The following is a 21982-nucleotide window of genomic DNA, read 5'->3' as shown; positions in this document are numbered from 1 at the left end:
TACAAGAACAAACCCGAAACAATTAAGTAAATGGTAATAGGAACATACATATCGATAATTACCTTCAATGTAAATGGATTAAATGCTCCCACCAAAAGACACAGACTTGCTGAATGGATACAAAAACAAGACCCATATATATGCTGTCTACAAGAGACCACTTCAGACCTAGGGACACATACAGACTGAAAGTGAGGGGATGGAAAAAGATATTCCATGCAAATGGAATTCAGAAGAAAGCTGGAGTAGCAATTCTCATATCAGACAAAATAGACTTTAAAATAAAAACTATTACAAGAGATAAAGAAGGACACTACATAATGATCAAGGGATCGATTCATGAAGAAGATATAAAAATTGTAAATATTTATGCACCCAACATAGGAGCACCTCAATACATAAGGCAAATACTAACAGCCATAAAAGGGGAAATCGACAGCAACACAATCATAGTAGGGGACTTTAACACCCCACTTTCACCAATGGACACATCGTCCAAAATGAAAATAAATAAAGAAACACAAGCTTTAAATGATACATTACACAAGATGGACTTAATTGATATTTATAGGACATTCCATCCAAAAACAACAGAATACACATTTTTCTCAAGTGCTCATGGAACATTCTCCAGGATAGATCATATCATTTAAACACAAGCTTTAAATGATACATTACACAAGATGGACTTAATTGATATTTATAGGACATTCCATCCAAAAACAACAGAATACACATTTTTCTCAAGTGCTCATGGAACATTCTCCAGGATAGATCATATCTTGGGTCATAAAACTAGCCATGGTAAATTTAAGAAAATTGAAATCATATCAAGTATCTTTTCTGACCACAACACTATGAGACTACATATCAATTACCAGAAAAGATCTGTAAAAAATACAAACACATGGAGGCTAAACAATACACTACTTAATAACGAATTGATCACTGAAGAAATCAAAGAGGAAATCAAAAAATACTTAGAAACAAATGACAATGGAGACACGACGACCGAAACCTATGGGATGCAGCAAAAGCAGTTCTTAGAAGGAAGTTTATAGCAATATAATCCTACCTTAAGAAACAGGAAACATCTCGAATAGACAACCTAACTTTGCACCTAAAGCAATTAGAGAAAGAAGAACAAAAAAACCCCAAAGTTTGCAGAAGGAAAGAAATCATAAAGATCAGATCAGATATAAATGAAGGAAACGATAGCAAAGATCAATAACTCTAAAAGCTGGTTCTTTGAGAAGATAAACAAAGTTGACAAACCATTAGCCAGACTCATCAAGAAAAAAAGGGAAAAAAAGGGAGAAGATTCAAATCAATAGAATTAGAAATGAAAAAGGAGACGTAACAACTGACACTGCAGAAATACAAAAGATTATTAGAGATTACTACAAGCAACTGTATGCCAATAAAATGGACAACCTGGAAGAAATGGACAAATTCTTAGAAATGCACAACTGGCTGAGACTGAACCAGGAAGAAATAGAAAATATGAACAGATCAATCACAAGCACTGAAATTGAGACTGTGATTAAAAACCTTCCAACAAACAAAAGCCCAGGACCAGATGGCTTCACAGGCGAATTCTATCAAACATTTAGAGAGGAACTAACACCTATCCTTCTCAAACTCTTCCAAAAGATAGCAGAGGGAGGAACACTCCCAAACTCATTCTATGAGGCCATCATAACCCTGATACCAAAACCAGACAAAGATGTCACAAAGAAAGAAAACTTCAGGCCAATATCACTGATGAACATAGATGCAAAAATCCTCAACATAACACTAGCAAACAGAATTCAACAGCACATTAAAAGGATCATACACCATGATCAAGTGGGGTTTATCCCAGGAATGCAAGGATTCTTCAATATACGCAAATCAATCAACGTGATACACCATATCAACAAACTGAAGGAGAAAAACCATAGGATCATCTCAATAGATGCAGAGAAAGCTTTTGACAAAATTCAACACCCATTTATGATAAAAACCCTCCAGAAAGTAGGCATAGAGGGAACGTTCCTCAACATAATAAAGGCCATATATGACAAACCCACAGCCAGCATCATCCTCAATGGTGAAAAACTGAAACCATTTCCACTAAGATCAGGAACAAGACAAGGTTGCCCACTCTCACCACTCTTATTCAACATATCTTTGCAAGTTCTAGCCACAGCAATCAGAGAAGAAAAAGAAATAAAAGGAATCCAAATCGGAAAAGAAGAAGTAAAGCTGTCACTGTTTGCAGATGACATGATACTATACATAGAGAATCCTAAAGATGCTACCAGAAAACTACTAGTGCTAATCAATGAATCTGGTAAAGTAGCAAGATACAAAATTAATGCACAGAAATCTCTTGCATTCTTATACACTAATGATGAAAAATCTGAGAGTGAAATTAAGAAAACACTCCCATTTACCACTGCAACAAAAAGAATAAAATATCTAGGAATAAACCTACCTAAGGAGACAAAAGACCTGTATGCAGAAAATTATAAGACACTGATGAAAGAAATTAAAGATGATACAAATAGATGGAGAGATATACCATGTTCTTGGATTGGAAGAATCAACATTGTGAAAATGACTCTACTACCCAAAGCAATCTACAGATTCAATGCAATCCCTATCAAACTACCACTGGCATTTTTTACAGAACTAGAACAAAAATTTCACAATTTGTATGGAGACACAAAAGACCCCGAATAGCCAAAGCAATCTTGAGAATAAAAAATGGAGCTGGAGGAAACAGGCTCCCTGAATTCAGACTATACTACAAAGCTACAGTAATCAAGACAGTATGGTACTGGCACGCAAACAGAAATATAGATCAATGGAACAGCATAGAAAGCCCAGAGATAAACCCATACACATATGGTCACCTTATCTTTGATATAGGAGGCAAGAATATACAGTGGAGAAAAGACAGCCTCTTCAATAAGTGGTGCTGGGAAAACTGGACAGCTACATGTAAAAGTATTAAATTAGAACACTCTCTAACACCACACACAAAAATAAACTCAAAATGGGTTAAAGACCTAAATGTAAGGCCAGACACTATCAAACTCTTAGAGGAAAACATAGGCAGAACACTCTATGACATAAATCATAGCAAGATCCTTTTTGACCCGTCTCCTAGAGAAATGGAGATAAAAACAAAAATAAACAAATGGGACCTAATGAAACCTAAAAGCTTTTGCACAGCAAAGGATACCATGAACAAGACCAAAAGACAACCCCAAGAATGGGAGAAAATATTTGCAAATGAAGCAACTGACAAAGGATTAATATCCAAAATTTATAAGCAACTCATGTAGCTCAAGAACAAAAAAACCCAACCTAATCCAAAAATGGGCAGAAGAACTAAATAGACATTTCTCCAAAGAAGATATACAGATTGCCAACAAACACATGAAAGAATGCTCAACATCATTAATCATTAGAGAAATGCAAATCAAAACTACAATGAGATATCATCTCACACCAGTCAGAATGGCCATCATCAAAAAATCTAGAAACGATAAATGCTGGAGAGGGTGTGGAGAAAAGGGAACACTCTTGAACTGCTGGTGGGAATGTAAACTGATACAGCCACTATGGAGAACAGTATGGAGGTTCCTTAAAAAACTACAAATAGAACTACCATATGACCCAGCAATCCCACTACTGAGCATATACCCTGAGAAAACTAGAATTCAAAAAGAGTCATGTACCAAAATGTTCACTGCAGCTCTATTTACAATAGCCAGGACATGGAAGCAACCTTAGTGTCCATCAACAGATGAATGGATAAAGAAGATGTGGCATGTATATACAATGGAATATTACTCAGCCATAAAAAGAAATGAAACTGAGTTATCTGTAATGAGCTGGATAGACCTGGAGTCTGTCATAGAGAGTGAAGTAAGTCAGAAGGAGAAAAACAAATACCATATGCTAACACATATATATGGAATCTAAGAAAAAAGAAATGTCATGAAGAGACTAGGGGTAGGACAGGAATAAAACACAGACCTACCAGAGCATGGCCTTGAGGATATGGGGAGGGGGAAGGGTAAGCTGTGACGAAGTGAGAGAGTGGCATGGACATATATACACTACCAAATATAAAATAGACAGCTAGTGGGAAGCAGTTGCATAGCATAGGGAGATCAGCTCGGTGGTTTGTGACCACCTGGAGGGGTGGGATAGGGAGGGTGGGAGGGAGGGAGACGCAAGAGGGAAGAGATGTGGGAACATGTGTGTATGTATAACTGATTCACTTTGTTATAAAGCAGAAACTAACACACCATTGTAAAACAGTTATACTCCAATAAAGATGTTAAAATAAATAAATAAATATATGAGGCCCCCCCCCAAAAAAAGAAACACTCATTGGTTAGAAGCCTGTGTCTAGAAAGCTATAGTCAAAATGCGAATAAGCATTACATCTAACGATTGTCCTCCCCGACAATCCATACATCACAAGCTGAAACTCACAGCTTCTTTAATTATGAGATGGTGACTATACATCACAAATAACTATCAAAATATACTTACCATATCGGCTGCGATGAGACAGGAATGGGAAGGAATCTTTCATTATCCAGGTCAGATTCCAGGCAAAAGAATCAGGAGGAAGAGAAGGCAGGTTTGTTGGTAACTCCAAGGAGCTCTGATGGGCACCTAAAAAGACAAAGAGAACACTGATCTTTGCCCTTGGGATGTGTCTTTTAACTGTCACTCGTATTGCTTATAAAAGAAAATTCATAAAAGGCTTTCATGACATCAGTTGGAAAATGAGGGGAAAAAAGACTGAGTCACGAGTAGGTTGAATTGAGCCCAGGACCTCACTGCACATTTTCTACCAAGGGCAGCCAGATCGAGGAAGGCCGAATCTTGTGACCTAGGCCATGCCACAGATCTCTGGGAGATGAACTAGAAGCCAGGATACTTAATGGTTTGGTCTAATACCTCTATCCAAAGTCTAGTCTGCTTATAAGAATTTGTGCAACTTTACAGAGAACTTTAATTCATCTCATTTAAATAATGCCTCCACTCTACTTTATGTTCCGACTTGTAATTTCATCTAATGTTGTTTGCTTGGGTTATTGCCTTATCAATGAGAGTGTTGAAACTGCACTCAGAAGTTATGAGTTTTGACAATTGTGTTATTTTCAGGAAAAAGAAAAAAAACTAGGCGATGAGTTTTCCCATAACTAAGAGTCCAGGGAGCCACAAAGGATTAATGTTTCTGATTTGCATGAGAGAAAGAAGGGTTGAGAGAAAAGGAGCAAAGGCAGCATTATTCCTTTGCTTAACAGTACCTCAAGTGGGTTTTGTGGGGTGAAAAGTAATTATAATATATCTACAAATCAAATGAACACAGGCTGCAGGCTCTTATGCAGTTCTTCCCAGAAATCCCCAACTCAATCACTATTTGCTAACGTTTTAAGGCAGGCAAAGCTTTTTCTGTTAAAAAAATAGAATTAGTTTGAGAATCCATTCTGTTTAGGAGATAGACACGTAGCAAGACTGAGTGTGGGGAGGAGGCAAGGAAGGGAACTAGAATTTCTTCTGCAGCTTCCACCGGCGAGGCACCATGCTGGGCTCTTAACCCACATAATTTCCCAGTGACTCTCTGAGATAAGCATTACCATCCCTGTTTCACATATGCAACAACTGAGGCTCAGAGAGGCAAATGATGGAATCTGAAACTGAAGCCAGTTTTGCCTGGCCTCAGGAGGCCATGCTATACCATGCGTGGGCTGGTTTGCTACTCACAGTAACTGTTAAACCACCTGGACTGACTTCACAAAGAGGAAGAGGAGGAAGAAGAGAAAGAATAAAAGGAAGCAACAGTAGCAGAAGCATTTTTTTAGCCTATTTGCTTTGTAGATTCTTCCACTTCACCTCCAGCCCACGACCCTCCTTCAACCCTCGTTTAGTATCAATTCCTCTTCACACAATTTAAGGAAATAACTGCCCTGAGTGGCCACAGCAGACTTTTGTTTCCAGACCGCTCCACTGTTTTATCTACAGGCGCTGCCTTTGCGTAAAGCCCACTTGTTCCTGCCACTAGAAAAGAGTGGGCATTCTATGTTCTCCTTCCTAAGAGAAACACTCTTCTTTCTGCCTTCCAAAGATTTGAGTTGGAAGTGCTGGCTTCTGAGTACCTAGTAAAGCGTTTTTGACTTTTCTCCCACATCTGATCTAAAGAGATAAGAATTGAATTGGTTAGTACCCAGATACATCTTTTACAGCATTTCTCCAAAATGGCTTAGAGAAATGCACTGAAAGGGGTCAGAAGTTATGTTAGTAAGTTTCAGAGAGCAGGCATCTCATTTCCCCCTCACATCAACTCTGTTTTATAGATGGGCAATGGGGCTGAGAGAAGTGAGGTCCAAGACCACACATGTTTATTTAGGAGCAGGCTTGAGTTTACTAGACTTTTAAAGAATTAATAATATTAATTGAGCACACATGGACCAGGCCTTGTGCTAAGTGCTTTAAGTGTGTGATTACATTCACTTCTTAAAACAACCTCGCGGGGCTTCCCTGGTGGCGCAGTGGTTGAGAATCCGCCTGCCGATGCAGGGGACACGGGTTCATTTCCCAGTCCGGGAAGATCCCACATGCCACGGAGCGGCTGGGCCCGTGAGCCATGGCCGCTGAGCCTGTGCATCCGGAGTCTGTGCTCCGCAACGGGAGAGGCCACAACAGTGAGAGGCCCGCGTACCGCAAAAAAAAAAAACCTCGTGAATAAGTATCAATACTATTATTGGGCCTTATTTTGAGCCCAGGGAAACTGAGGCTGAGAGAGCTTGGATGCCCTAACTGTAGCCACATGGCCAGGCAGGAGACCAGAGCCAACAGACCAGATTGGCCTGATGCTATTACCCATGCTTCTCCACCACCCTTCATGGAACCCCCACAAACTAACTACTGCATGGTGCTTCTCAGTTATCTACAGGGCCCTTCAGCATCCCCACGAGTCAGTGGCTAAGGTCAGAGATCAGAGTATGCTCCAGAATGGGGCAACAGTGTGAGGGGTGTGAGAAGGCTCTGACAACCAACTCCTTGCAATAACCCCCATGTGATTAAAAATTGGCATCTCTATGTCTGCGTCATCAACATAGTTCATATTTTAAGTAATTTTGAAGCAACAGGAAGACCAAGTCTAGGCAATATTTCCCTGTTTCAGAATGATGTCATTTTTTTCTTAGCCATACAGTTTGGGAATGGTATTAACTTCTTCCTGGATGTGAAGCACCAAGTGGATGGGGCTAGACTTCAGGAAGCACTTACGAATCTGTGAGTGGGCACAGAGTGGCAGCTGACTTTTAATATGGATAAGGGCCAGGTTATATATTCAGGGGAAAAAAATATCTGAAATCATTCAAAAGGAAGGGCTCTGAGGGCTGAGTCATGGCCCAGCAAGGAGCCATGGGCATCACTGTGGGTCATTCCTAAAGACATAAGCTTAAACCATTTTATATCCCTAAATGCCAATAAATAGTTGGGCACCTTCAAAGTTAAATACTGAAGAGAAAGCAAGCATTTTCATCCTGCCCATACAGGAGCTCCCAGAATTTCTGCTAGTAGGTTGGGTTCACATGGTCCTCAGAGGGAAATGGATAGTGATTTGCCGGATCAGGCTGGGAGAGCTAATGGAGGCGTCAGCCAAGAGGATGAGCCTCCTCACCTGAGAAGGTGAGGACCGAGAAAGACAGTCTACATGAATGAGGTTGTTTGCCCAAATTAGAAGCACTGACACAGAAATGCGCTCTAATTAAAGTTAATAGAATATGCATACATTTAGAAGAGAAAAAAGAAAGTACTGCATTTAAGTGCAGGGAAGAGGCTCTCTGCTCCCTTCACACTCCATCTCCACTACCTACCCCCCATCCTCAGCCCTGGTGGGAATGGGGGTTTCCAGCATAGAGGAAAGCTATGCCATAAGAAGCAATCCATTTAAGCAAGAAAAAAACTTGGCTCTTTGGTGCTTCCCTCTGAGAATGTGAGGATCAGAGTAAAATGGGTCTCACCAGCACAGACTTATGGGGTGAAGGTGTGAATTAAGACCCGCTGGCTCAAGTAGAGTGTATCTTGGAATCTGGGGGAGAGAGGCAAAAAGAAAAGGAGTGGGGAAAGTAGGAACAAGAGCTTCCAGGTGCCCAAGTGATGGCCAAGACCACCTAAGGAGAAAAGTAAAGAAATGTACTCTGGACTGAGGGCATTATTGACTGGTTACAGATAAGATTGTTTTATGTTTTTCCTTTGGGGTGGGGGAGATGGAGATGATATGCTGAGCCCTTTTCCAGGCACCACAGGGTGTCTAGGCAGAATGAAACCCCCAACACAGTTTTTTCCACTGTGCACCACGCCCCCTTGCATCCTCAGCTTAGATTTCAGTGTTCATCACTATCATAATTCCACTGTAATAATTCCCTTGCAAACAACTGCAACTCACTTCCTTCTTTTGTCCTTCACAATTGTCCTGAGCAGCTGAATGTGGTGGTAGGAGAGGAGGGGAGCAAAAGGGAAGGAGGAGTACACCAGATGCTGACAAGTCTCACTTTAAAATCATGACAACAAACCTCAAGAGGACCCTCAGGACTGCCCAGGAATCCTTCTGAATTCGCTAATGGACTCAATTCACCCTCCCTCTTTCTAGACCCACTCCTTCCAAGTTTCTCTTACCCTTCAAGCTTCCAATCCTCCACCCCCACTCCTCTACTTTCTCAGCTAGTGAACTTGTTTCTTGTTTCATTGAAAAAAGAGAAACAAATCTACGAACTTACAGGTATCAGTACCTATATATGATACCTTCTGTCCTGTTGTAACAGATATGGTGTCTACATTACTAAGCAGTGGCAGCCTCTCCACTTTGGTGCTAATCTCATCACTTCCCAAGAAATCAGCTGTTGGAATAGTCTGCCCTTTCTCCTGCATCAACAATTTCCCCCCTCTTCCAAGTCAATTTCATCTGCAGCAAACACACACCATCTTAAAAAAAGAAAAGAAAAAACTTCCTTGATCTTCACACTCTTCTTCAGCCATCATCCAATTACTTGCTCTCCTTCACAGCTAAATACCTTAAAAAGATTTGCCTATGCTTCTGTCTCTAGTTTTCCCCTTTCATTTTCTCTTAATGTTTTTTAAAATTTTTAAATTTTATTTATTTATTTATTGGCTGCTTTGGGTCTTCATTGCTGCACGCGGGCTTTCTCTAGTTGCAGTGAGTGGGGGCTACTCTTCGTTGCGGTGCGCATGCTTCTCATTGCGGTGGCTTCTCTTGTTGCAGAGCACAGGCTCTAGTTGTGTGGGCTTCAGTAGTGTGGCACGCAGGCTCAGTAGTTGTGGCTCACAGGCTCTAGAGCGTGGGCTCAGTAGTTGTGGCACACGGGATTATTTGCTCAGCGGCATGTGAGATCTTCCCGGACCAGGGATCGAACCTGTGTCCCCGGCATTGTCAGGCAGATTCTTACCTACTGTGCCACCAGGGAAGCCCATCCCCTCTCTTTTTCTTTTAAACTCAATTAATTCAAGATTGTCTCCACTACTCCAGGTCAAGGTCACCAAAGACCCCAAGTTGCATACACAATGAACGAGTCTTGGTCCTTCTCTTACTAGACCTCTCAGCAGCATTGGACCTCGCTGATCCTCCCTGCTTCTTGGATTCTTAACATCTCAGTGACCACATGGTCCTTGGTTGCCATAGTTCTTGCCTCCTAGTTCGGTGGCAGGTCCTCTCTACTCTTCTTTGCCAGATCCTCCTCATTTTCCGGGCTGTACAAAAGAAACATTCTCCACTTCCCAGCAGTAACTGCTCAGGAGATTTCACGGCTGAATATTGTATTTCATCACAGTGGTTTTAACCAGCTGACAATGATCAATGACCATGAATTTCAAGTGACCCCAGGACACCAGACCCTTCCTGAACTTCACTAAAGTCTCTTAACCAATGAACAAGGGATTTGTTTTAACCAAGCATGTTCAGACTTATGAATTCATTCTCTCCTATGCAAAGTGCTGATTTTCAAGTCTGAATTAGTATGACCACCATGTAACCCTCTTCCTAAAGCTTTAAAAACTCTGACTTTTATTCCTTAGAGAACTACTCAGTGAATTTCTTGCCTGACATGTAAATAAGCTCAGCTTTCTTTTTTTCTTTTTAAAAAACTTGATGGGGCAGGGAATCTCTGTTTTATTATTTGACAGTTGTTAAAAGCTAGGTAACATGGGACATTTCTCTTCTCCATCTAAATTCACTCCCCAAAATGATCTCATCCAGTTTCAAAGCTTTAAATACCATCCATATATTAATACTACTAAATTTATATCTCCAGGCCCAACCTCTCCCCTGAACAGCAGAATGTATGTCCAACTGCCAATTTGAAATCTCCATTTTATTCCTGGGTAAGTATCACAAACTTAACACATGCAAAAATTAAAACTTGATGTCCCTCCACCGAAACCCCAGGTGGGTTCCCTATTTCAGATAGCGATGACAAAACTCTCCTGGTTACTTGGGCCAAAACCAAGGAGGAATCCTTGACTTCTTTTTCCCACAGCCTACATCAGTTCATCGACCAATTTTGATGACTCTACCTGCATTTGTCCCTCTCTTCTCTCCGCACATCACCTCTTACCCTGACAACTGCTATAAGCTCCCAGCTGGTTCCCTGCTTCTCCTACCGCTCACCTTCAGCGTGTTCCCCACACAGCAGTCAGACTGACACTCCAGGCCTGAAATAGCATTCACATTTCTTGCCATAGCCTAGCCCTTTAAGGCCCCAACTGATCTGGCCCCTGGTTCTCTCTCTGACTTCATTTCCAAACATTTTTCCCTTGATCATGGAGCTCCAGCCCCACAGGCCTCCTTGCCATTCCTAAACTTGCCAAGCACACTCCCATCTCAGGGCCTTTGCACTGGTGGGTCTCTCAGCCTAAAACGTTCCTCTCCGCTAGAGGCACAAGGTCATTTCCTCTCTCCATCCAGGTCTCTGCCCAAATGTCACCTCCTCAGAGAAAGCTTCCTGATCATCCTATAGGAAAATAGCATACCCCATTAACTACTCTCTATCACCTTGACCTGCATTTATTATTGCTTATATTTATATTCATCTGTTTATTGTGTCTCTCCTGCCTTAGTCACTGCTATGTCCCCATGCCTGGCACATAGCAGGCACTCAATAAATATTTGTCAAATAATGAAACCAGAGCCTTTGAGAAAATTATTAGCTCTGGTACTTATTAGCTGTTTAACTCAGGCTAATCACATACTCTGTGAAACCTCAATGTCCTGAAAATGATGATAAAAACAAGAATAATGGATGCTTTAACAATTCTCGGGGTTTTGTGTGGGCCAGATGAAATAATGCACACTTGATGTACTCCTTAAATATCAGTCATGCCATTCTTGAAATTTTACGCTTCTATTTCTGTTTCAGGATCCTAAATGAATGGGAGTCTTGGTTCCTTCCTTATCTGAGGATCTAGGATAAAATGTCCAAAAATCAGAAGAGTTGCTTCTCTATTATTCACTAGTTAATTATTAACTCTGCCAACGTCCACAATCTCTGCTACCCCAATTTCAGCCAATTGGCAATGTCTCTATTTTCAGTGTTTATTTTTATATGTCTCACTGTTTGTCTGTTTATTTCAAAGTCAATGTACATAATATAGTGAATATATCATACTTGCATCGGCATAAATAATAAAGAGCTATGCGTGTGTGATGGTTATTTACATGAATGCCCTGGGTTCACTAGCAAGCATGTTTTACAAACCTCCATCAATAAAATGGAAAAATGCTTCTCTTCTAAACGCTCCTTGGAACTGCTCCTGCCTTGCCTTGTACACATTTTACTTATTTATTTTCCTCTCAACAATAAAACAATCAGTGACAGCCTGCTAGTTTTTCCCCCTTATTTGAAAACACACTTAATAATGCATTCTTTTATAATGATTTTGTGTCACACGAAGCAAAGCTTAATGTGACCAAATAAATAGCCGTCCGGTTGTCAAACAGCAGTGAGCGGGCACAGCAAGGCCCGGTGCACAGGAGAGGCCTCCTGCCTGGGATTGGCAGCCCAGGGAAACAGTTTCAGTATTCACGGGGCTGAGCCCACACCTGTGCAGCCAAAGAAACCTTCTCAGTGAATTTACATGACTACTAGAGTCAGCGGTGATGTTGGAGTTGTGACAGGCAGTTCATTTAGTCTGAAAAACAGAGATGTGGTTTTCAAACAGAAGAGGGAGAATTAGCAGATGTGCCCTTTGTCCTAAACACAAAGACCTCCCCACACCTTCTCCAGGCCTGGAAATTGAGGGGGCTGAACTAGCGGTTCACTAAGCTCTTCTCCAGTTCACATAGACAATTCTCTTCGAGTTTGCTTTCACATTTCCTTCCAGCTGGCTCATTCAGAGACGAGCTATTAGTGTCAGGGCAGAACATGAATGGGAACTAAAAGGCCCCCACTCCACCTCACCTTTCACTAAACCCCACTCCCCCCTGCCAGGAAGGTTTGTGCTCTTTCTTGGTAGCTCAAGTCCTGAAGCAAAAATTATTATTTCTCATAATATTCTCTTGTACCATTGAAAGGCATAGTTTCAACACATGTTCCTTGCCTCTCCCTGATCCCCAAAGGACCTGTGTATAACTACTGAGTTCATTCAGCGGTGAACCCCATCTGTCAGTCAATAAAAGCAGGCATTCCTTCCCAAGGCATGGCATTAAGGAATATTGATGCAACACAAAGGAAATTGTCAGCATGGTTCTAGCTCTTGGGGATTGGTTACCTGCAGGGTATATTAGACCCAAAGGAGAAAGGGAATCACAAAGAGGCTGCTGCAGAGATGGCTAAAATGTGTAAATTTGAAGCCATCACACTTTGGCCACTACTTGCTTTTTTGTCCTTATTTCCCACTCAGAATCCTTTCACATTCTATGGTCTCCGTTACACGTAAGTCTCCAATCTCTTGCCCAAGCTGATCTCTGCCTAGAATGTCCTTCTTGACCTGCTGCTTTCCTAAATTCTACACTTTCTTAAAGGCCAAAACCGAATCCCTCTTTCTCCAAGGTTCCCCATCTTTCCTGAGCTGGAGCCCCATCAAAGCAGTTGAGCTGGGATCTGGAGTGGCCCAGAGCAAAACTTGACTGGGCCTTCCTCCTCCTCAACCGTTATAGCTTATTGCCACCTAGCAAGGTGCCATTAGACCATTTATCAAACAGGCTGTTCAAACTACCTTGGTTGTTTATGACAATGAAGTATAATAGTTTATTAATTTCATTCACAAGTCTCAAGCTCATAGATTTAGAAGAAATTAGCAAAAACTTTTCATGGAGGCTGTTGTTCTGTCTCATGTAGTATATGCTTCCCAAGGTCAAGGTCAGGGCCAGATCAGGGGCATAGACCCCAGATAACCCCTGATACCATGTCTGTGTAGGCCATCAGTGACTCATAATTCATGGTCAAAGCCAGACAATGAAGGTAATATGACATTCAATGCTGCCCCTTTAGAGTTTGTGTCCCAAGTCACTACATTTTGACCTATCTAGAGATGACCTCAGTGTCACAAGAAAGAGCTCCTGACTGGCCTGTGAGCCTGCAATGTCTCCTCTTGCCCTGGAATCCCTGCTCCAGGTGTGCTTGGTCACTGGTCCTACCTACCTAGGCCAGGTAGACTCACTGGCTTTCGGGAGTAGAGAAAGACTAATTGGCATTTGTACTAAGCCAAGAGCGCAACAAAGAAGGTATCACTCTCCAGGTAGCCTGATGCTTCACACACACACACACACACACACACACACACACACACACACACACACACACACACACACAGGCATTCCTCCCAGGCTGGAGTGCTTCCATTAGCAGGGCAATGTGACCCTGTGTTCTGGGTCCATTTCTGTGGCTTGTTCATACTCTCTTTATGAAATTTCCTCCACTGTGATCTCAAGCCTATCTTCTCCCCCCAAAATACACTGACTAGAATAATAATCAAAAGGAAGACTTTGAACTGTCACCAGGCCTTTCATTTTGTGATCTCAGAGAGTTTTACCAGGCACTAAATAACTAATGTTATTTAGTTATTTAGTTATTACAAGCGACACAAAGCCCAGGCAGCCTAGGGAACTAGTCCCTCAATGAAGGACCCTTCTCTTTCCAGGTGAGGGAGTGCCTGTGGGGACAACTGCCCACCAGCAGGCCCAGTAGTCTCTGGCTGAGTTGGACAAGAAACTACAAACTATCCATAAACAACTAGTCTTCTCTTGACCTGATATTTCTAGTTAGGAAGTGACAGTTACAAGGGTGACCCCTGGGGAGGGCATGGCCCATTTACACTAGAAGACGTGACCTCCAGCGTAGAGGAGTGGATCCTAACTACTTACACAATCACTGTGGGTTATGACTTACTGATGCCTTTCAGAGCCTTTCACTCTCATAATCCTTACAATAGTCTGATTAGTTAACCCCTTTTACAGATGAGAAGACTGAAACTCAGAAAGCACAACTGCCCTACCCAAGGTCACATAGTGAGAATCATGACAGGACATTTGACTGAAGACCCTGATATATGGACCAACCAGAAATGCCACTCTTCAACACAGACCTCTTGGAGATGAGGTTGATTGCCCTGGAGAACAGTGACAGTGTGTTAAATACAGAAGAAACACTGATCAGGTTGCAGATGTCTGAAGCATTCCTAACTGAGGACGACAGAATCCCTTCAGGTCAACCAAGAAGGTGACCTAGAAACACACACCTTCAGTCAGGGCAGCTGGCTCTCCAGGGCCTCAAGCTCAGCCAGCACTGTTTCCATGACAACCACCAGGTCTGATGCTTGGCCTTGAAATGGGGCCTTGGCTGGTCCAGAGAAATGACGTTCGGGATGGGGAGACGGAGAGGGGCAGAATACTTTCTAGTAACTTCCAGCCCTTTCAATCCTTCTTTATCTACTTGTCACTCCTCTCATTCCAGAAAAAAAAGAGTCTATCCTCCAGGAAACCACACTTTAAATACTACTTTGCTCAGAACAAAGACCTCTCACCCATGGCTGGACACATTTCTAGAAACCGGAAGCAGAATGGTCAACAGGCTACTGTGTTAGATAGAGACCTGAGTTCCTGGGAACAGTGATGTTACCGTGAGACCTTGAGTTAGCTACTTAACATTTTTGAAGCATTGTTTTTCTACCTTTAAAACTGAATTCATCCTGCTTTCCCATCCAACTTTAGGGATGCTCTGAGAATTAATGAGACAGTATATACAAAGCCCTCAGGCTCTTTTGAAGAAAGATACACTAGAAATCCTTGTGCTGTTACCAAAGGGCATTGTCATGATGATACATTTTAAAACATTCTTCACCTGTATTACTAAAATAAACTCAGTTTAAATTAAAACAGATAAGCCAATAACCTAATTTGCTTCTCCCTGTTCTGGTGCTGCATTTCCCTCTTGCTTCCATTCATCTTGCACTGTGAACAGCAGTGGTCAATGTTACCCTTGACTCCTATGTGGAGACGCAGGGTGAGAGAGTTGGGAAGGATTGTAAAGACTGTTTATGTATGTCTTCCTATCATATATACGAGGAAGCTGAAACACAGGAAGGGCCAGTGCTTTACCCAAAGTCATCTCATTAGTGAAAACTCGAGAAACTGATCTTCTGACCCTTCATTCTGTGCCTCGCCTAACCATGGAAGAAGGTAATAAAGAAAGAAGGAGGGGAAAGAAATAGAGTGACATATATTTTGTTCCTTAAACCTTTAAACTACTGCTCTGTGCAATACTCTGAGATGAAAAAGAAAGTAAGGGAAAAGCCAGTACTTCATGTGTGCCAATTATGCATACGGGCCCCATAATGGGTATTTTATAACCACTGTCCCATGTCAATCTCACAATTTTCTCAAAGGGGGATTATTATCCCAATTTCTAATGAGACCTAAGGCTCAGACAGATTAAGTAACTTGCCCAAGGCCCTGGAGCCAAAAGGGATGGAGCTAAGATTAATTCATTTGATGAGTACTTATCAAGCATCTCCTACGTGCCAAGCTCTACCCTTGACAGTTAGGATGTATTAGTGAATAGAATTAAACATCTCTCTCTTAAAGCTTACAGGCTGAGCTTAGTTAGAGTGTGGTGGGGCAGAAGCAGACAGCAGTCCAACAACCTCACAAATCCTTGCAACATCTTAGGGTTGGTGCGCGTTATAAAGGAGAGATAAATGGGGCTTCCCTGGTGGCACAGTGGTTAAGAATCTGCCTGCCAATGCAGGGGACATGGGTTCAAGCCCTGGTCTGGGAAGATCCCACATGCCGCGGAGCAACTAAGCCCGTGCACCACAACTACTGAGCCTGTGTTCTACAGCTCACGAGAGCCACAACTACTGAGCCCACATGCCACAACTACTGGAGCCTGCACCTAGAGCCCGTGCTCCACAACAAGAGAAGCCACCACAATGAGAAGCCCGCGCACCGCAACGAAGAGTAGGCCCCACTCACCGCAACTAGAAAAAGCTCACGTGCAGCAATGAAGTCCCAATGCAGCCAAAAATAAGTAAACTTATAAAAAAAAAAGGAAGAAATAAATGGCCCTATGAGAATGTACAGAAGAGAGACTTGACTCATCCTTAGGGCCAGGGGAGGACTTCCTGAGAAACTGATGCTTGAGCTAAGGCTCTAAAATAGATGAGTAGAGTTAACTAGTTAAAGAGAGTGGGATGGGGAGGGAAGCCAGAGAGGGTCTCCTAACCTCTTCACTGTTTCTCCTTTCAGGTCAACTAGGAAGGTCACCTAGAAACATACACCTGTAGTCAGGTATATGTTATGTCAGGCCTCTCCAAGGCCTCAAGCTCAGCTAGCACTCTTTCCATGGAAACCAGTACCAGGCCTGATGTCTGCCCCTTGAGACAGGGCCTTGGCTGATCCAGGGGAAGCATGCTTAGGGTGAAATTTGTCAGAGGCCTGGCAGTCTGATGGAGGATGTGCTGAGAAGAAAACACAGGGGATTAGACCCCTCACAACTCAAACACACAGCCATACACCAATGGGAAGGGTTAGGACCTGGTGTCTGGGTTCCAGGTTCCCTCCCTACAGGAAGGTTGGCTAACAGGTTGAGCACCAGATAAAAGACAGGGGGATGACTAACAGCCCAGGCTAGTTCTGCCAATGGGATGAAGCCATTCTAGGCGCCAGTTCTAGGTGACCTCCCTGGTTGGCTTGGAGGAAGTCTTGTCCTCAGTTAGAATGCTGCAGGTGTCTGTGATCTGATCAGTCTTTCTGCTGTACGTAATTCAATGTCCGTGTTTTCCAGGATAATCAGCACCATCTCCAGGAGGTTCTGAGTGGGACTGTAGAATCACTGGTTGGTCCATACAGCAGGGGTCCTCAGTAACACCTCACCTTTCTTGGTGGCAAATAAGGAGCAGGTGCTCTGGACTGAGACAGGCTTGTGCCTGAATAGACCCCTGCCCTCTCTGGCCTCCCATACCATCCCACTCTCTTTAACTAGTTAACTTTACTCAATCACTTTAGGGCCTCAACTGAAGCATCAATTTCTCAGGCAATCTTCCCCTGACCTTAAGGATAAAATCAAATGAAGATGTTATCAGTTGTTACAGGTCTGAAAACTGAAAAGGGATGAAACTGCTCCCTTTAATTTACAAGAACCACTCTTGCATCCATCTACCTCCTAACGATAAACCCACATTTGCTTTCCCCTCACCATAGCCTGGGCAACAGCATCCTTTCTTTCCCACCACTATGTTTTATTTTGCTTTAAATATTAGGTGAAGAGAGATGAAGCAGGGGGAGGGGGCTGGTGCAGCAGGAAGAGAGAGAAATGAAGAGAGGAAGGTGAAGGAAGAGACAGTGAAGAGACTAGCAATAAGGAATGAGCAGAAACAAAGACAAGAAGAAAGTAGAGAGGGAGACAGAGAAATCACCTGATATCTTTCACTATTTGGAAGTTACTGAGAGAAAGTTATTCAAAGTACCTCTGTAAAAAAGTCATAAAACACCTTGGGGAAAACATGAAAGTCATGCTGCCACCATACAGATGAGCACCCTGGAATTAGCTGCCAGAGAAATGTCTGAAAAGAGGAAATTCAATGGACCACATTGCTGCCTCCTGGCTTGCACCACCTCCAAATCACCTGGTTCTGAAAGCAGAGGCAGTAGTTTGGAGCCAGCAAGTGTGAAGGAATGTCGGAGCTGTTATTTGCCTTCATGCAGCACATCTTGAGTGCATCTTTTATTTTATTTTATTTTATTTTTGTGTGTGTGTGCTAGGCGGGCCTCTCACTGTTGTGGCCTCTCCCGTTGCAGAGCACAGGCTCCGGATGCGCAGGCTCAGCGGCCATGGCTCACGGGCCCAGCCGCTCCGCGGCATGTGGGATCTTCCCAGACCGGGGCACGAACCCGTGTCCCCTGCATCGGCAGGCAGAATCTCAACCACTGCGCCACCAGGGAAGCCCTTGAGTGCATCTTTTAGAAAGATAATTTAAAATACACTTTCAGTTTAACTATAGAAAATCCGAAAAAATATCAGGAAGGTCTAAAGAAGAAAATAAATATGACCCATGCCTCCACATCCAGAAAGCCAGTGTTAACCTTTTATAGTATATTGTTTTGTGACTTGGTTTTCACTTACTTATCAAGATAGCATTTGGCTTAAGGTCTGTTAAGGAGATGGAGAGTTCCTCTCCACCCGTGATATCTGTGTCTGCAGGACTGAGAGAAGTCATCTCTAGAAGACCTGTGGGCCAGCACCAGCCAGCTCAAACCTTGGAGCACAGATGCTAAAACCATGGGAACTTGAGATGCTCTCCGCCCACAGCATGGGCCTGCAGTCAAAGGCAACACAGGACAGTCCTTAGTGGGAAGGCGGGCCCCTGGCCTGGGTAGAGTTGAGAGCAGCTGGGATGTGAATACAGATAAGTCAGGGGATGCTGTGTACCCTCAGCATCACTGCGCTTCACTGGGCAGAGGAGCAAAGAACTTCTGTTCCAGTAGATGCCTTAAAGAAGTCACAAGATTGTACGAAATGTATTTCAGTGCTTGAACCTCAAGGATAGATGCAGTACTCTGATTTCATAACTTAGGAAAGATTGTTTTAAAAAGTGGAATTCCATCTTATTCTCAAAGGGACAGTCAAGGAGGGTAAACTAAAGACAGAGTTCTATCTCTCTGTGGCCAGTGATATATCAAACAAATGTATGGCAGCTCTTAAAGCCCCTTCATATGCATTCAAGCCTTTGATCCTTACAATGATCGTGTAAGATACTTTTAAAAATCCCAACTTAGAGAGGAAGAAAATGAAAATCAAAGAGGTTAAGTCAGTGCTTCCTAACCTTTTTCTATATCATGACACAGAGAAAATGATAATATTTGTATGGCCCACTGGGGTAAACAGAAGGCAACTGGCTTGGGGTGAGGGTGGGACTTCAGCCACACCTGGTCCACCTCAGCCTCCCAGAGTTGCTGAGGGCCTCAATAGTTTGGTATCTCTGCCTGCCAGATGGCCATCTACAACCCACCCATGACACGGCACGCTGTTGGGGAAGAAAGCTCTGGGCCAAGAGGTATGGCCACAGTCACAATTATGAGAAGTGACAGAGAGTGCCATCACCCTGCATCATCTTGCCCTGGGGACACTTTGAAACAAAAACAGAGATGTTAGCCACAGAGGAATCTGGGACTTACTCCATGGGCAGAGTCAGGAAAAGAGCAGGTGTGTCCAACACTGTGTCATCACCCACACAAAGTAGGTGACTCTGGTAAATAAGGGTCTTAAAGTTGGATCTGATAATGCCTTAGAAAGTTCCCTGCAAGTGTTTATAACTGCCGAGATGCTTCACCAAGAAAAGGGGTGAAACTCAGCTCCTTTCTCTACTCTGGGAAATTCAGAAAATAATTTCACAGGATGGTTATTGAATGGCCCAAAAGTAATGATTACAAGTGATTGAGTTAACTGCTATACGTGGCCTCATCTGTCATCATACCAGAGTCTTATCAGAAGACTCATCAGAATTAGTGACTCATCATGACTGATGACACCTGCTGACCAAGCCGGCTTGGCTCCCACCCTTTTGCCCCTTCAATAATAGTGGCAGGAGGAGCCTTCTAAGGTTTGAGCATAAACTCTGAGAAATTGCCTTTGGCAATGATTCCAGGAGTAGCTTCCAAGATAATGGACACTCTTTCTCCCCAAGACTTCCTAGGTCTTGCTGTCATTGGAGATTCTGGGCAGCACTGGGACATGATGGCTACCAGCACATGTGTATAAGAATTGAAACCCTTTGAATAAAACCCTGTTGAATAAAAGGTTATATTCAATATGAGCAGTTTACCCTCAAGCAGCATCTACACAACATTAAACTTCTGGATGGGAAATGAAAATATTTCCTCAGTTCCCTATCTCCAAATGCAAACCAAAGGTTTCCATTCTCATCAGGATAGCATGCCCTGTATTGATCCAGCCCAAGAGAAGCAGCCAGGATTGAGCATTAAAAATATTTGGAGCAGATGAATGAAACACAAGCTAATTGGATACTACTACTTGTATTACTTATAACTGTGTATAAGAAGGCACCTGACCTCTAGGGAGGGTCTGTCCATGACCTGGAAAGCCATTGCAGGAAGGTGAAGTCAGTTCCCTACTAATCGCTCACACTCATTGACAGATTAGCAGAGTGGGAGGAGAGGAGGCATCGCTTTGCCCTGGACCTTGCACACAGGGTAAATAAACTCTAGGTGTTTTTGTGCAGGACACATCCAGAGACTTCTGGAATCCTGACATATGTGAATAAGTAGCATATCATTTCCTCCATAAAATGCATTGCCACAATAGATAGAAAAAACAAATTACTCACTAAGTGACTTGTGACCACACCCAGCCTAAGGGTATGAGGCTTTCAAATTCTTACCTAAACAAAATGAAAATTTGTTACATATAGTGGAATTTGGAGACACTTGAAAATAGTAGAAACTATGACTGTTAAATCTGCCACTACTGAGAAGTTGCTGTAGTCAGAATGTGAAAGTTATGGGAATAAAGCCAGATCCAAAAGCTACTTTTCCAGGTACACTGGGGTTCACTGGGGGTATGTTGGGGTTCCAGACTCTGAAACAAGCAGAGGGGAGGCAAGGATTGTTAGCACACACCCTAGAAGTTCTATCTGTGGCTTCCTCACTCTCCAGATTTGTAGATCTGTGCAGTTTTCTTGTCCAAGATAAATAGCAATTATATCCACAATAGGGTTAACTCACCCATGAGGTGAAAAAACTGAAGGAAGGCATGTTTGTGGGTTGCTAATTGTTAGGGAGACCCCAAAAGTAAAGACATTGAGCTCCTGACCTTCCAGAGTGGATATAAGTGGAATGGATATTAGACCAACAGAGAGAAGCTCCAGAATGAGAAGCAGCCTGCTGGTGAGAGCAAGAGAAAAGCTAGGAAGTGAGTAGAAGAAAATCCACTCACAGAGCCAATAGGAGAACATGACAGCAACGAGAGAGACATACAGCTGGCTAGTGGGGCCCTCACCCTGCTAGTGCAAGGGGGAACTGAAGAAGAGTAACCCAGCCGGGCTCCCCAGAAGTCATGTAGAAATTAAGAAGCATGGTAAGGGAGGACAAAACCTGATGTCACCCCAGCAGAATGAAATGGCAGCCAGGGCCCCTTCTAGTTTTGAATTGTCATTTTTTATAGAGATATGTGATAGGAGGTGCAAGTTTATAAAAGGAGCCGTAAACTAGATTAGGAAGAGGATGCCAGATGGGGAGTCCCGGATGGTACCAGATCATCTTGGGGTTTAGATCATGGGCTTAGACATGAGACTGACCTGAAATCAACTCACAGCTCCAATACTCACTACCACCAGGGTGACCTCAGGCGAGCTATTCAACTTCCCTAAGCTTTGCTTTCCTTATCTGTGACGTGGGAACAATAATAGGCTCAACCTTATATGCTTGCCTTGA

This window comes from Kogia breviceps, chromosome 11 (assembly GCF_026419965.1).
Source record: "Kogia breviceps isolate mKogBre1 chromosome 11, mKogBre1 haplotype 1, whole genome shotgun sequence".
Lineage (NCBI taxonomy): Eukaryota > Metazoa > Chordata > Mammalia > Artiodactyla > Physeteridae > Kogia > Kogia breviceps.
Note: the sequence above shows the minus strand (reverse complement) of the source record.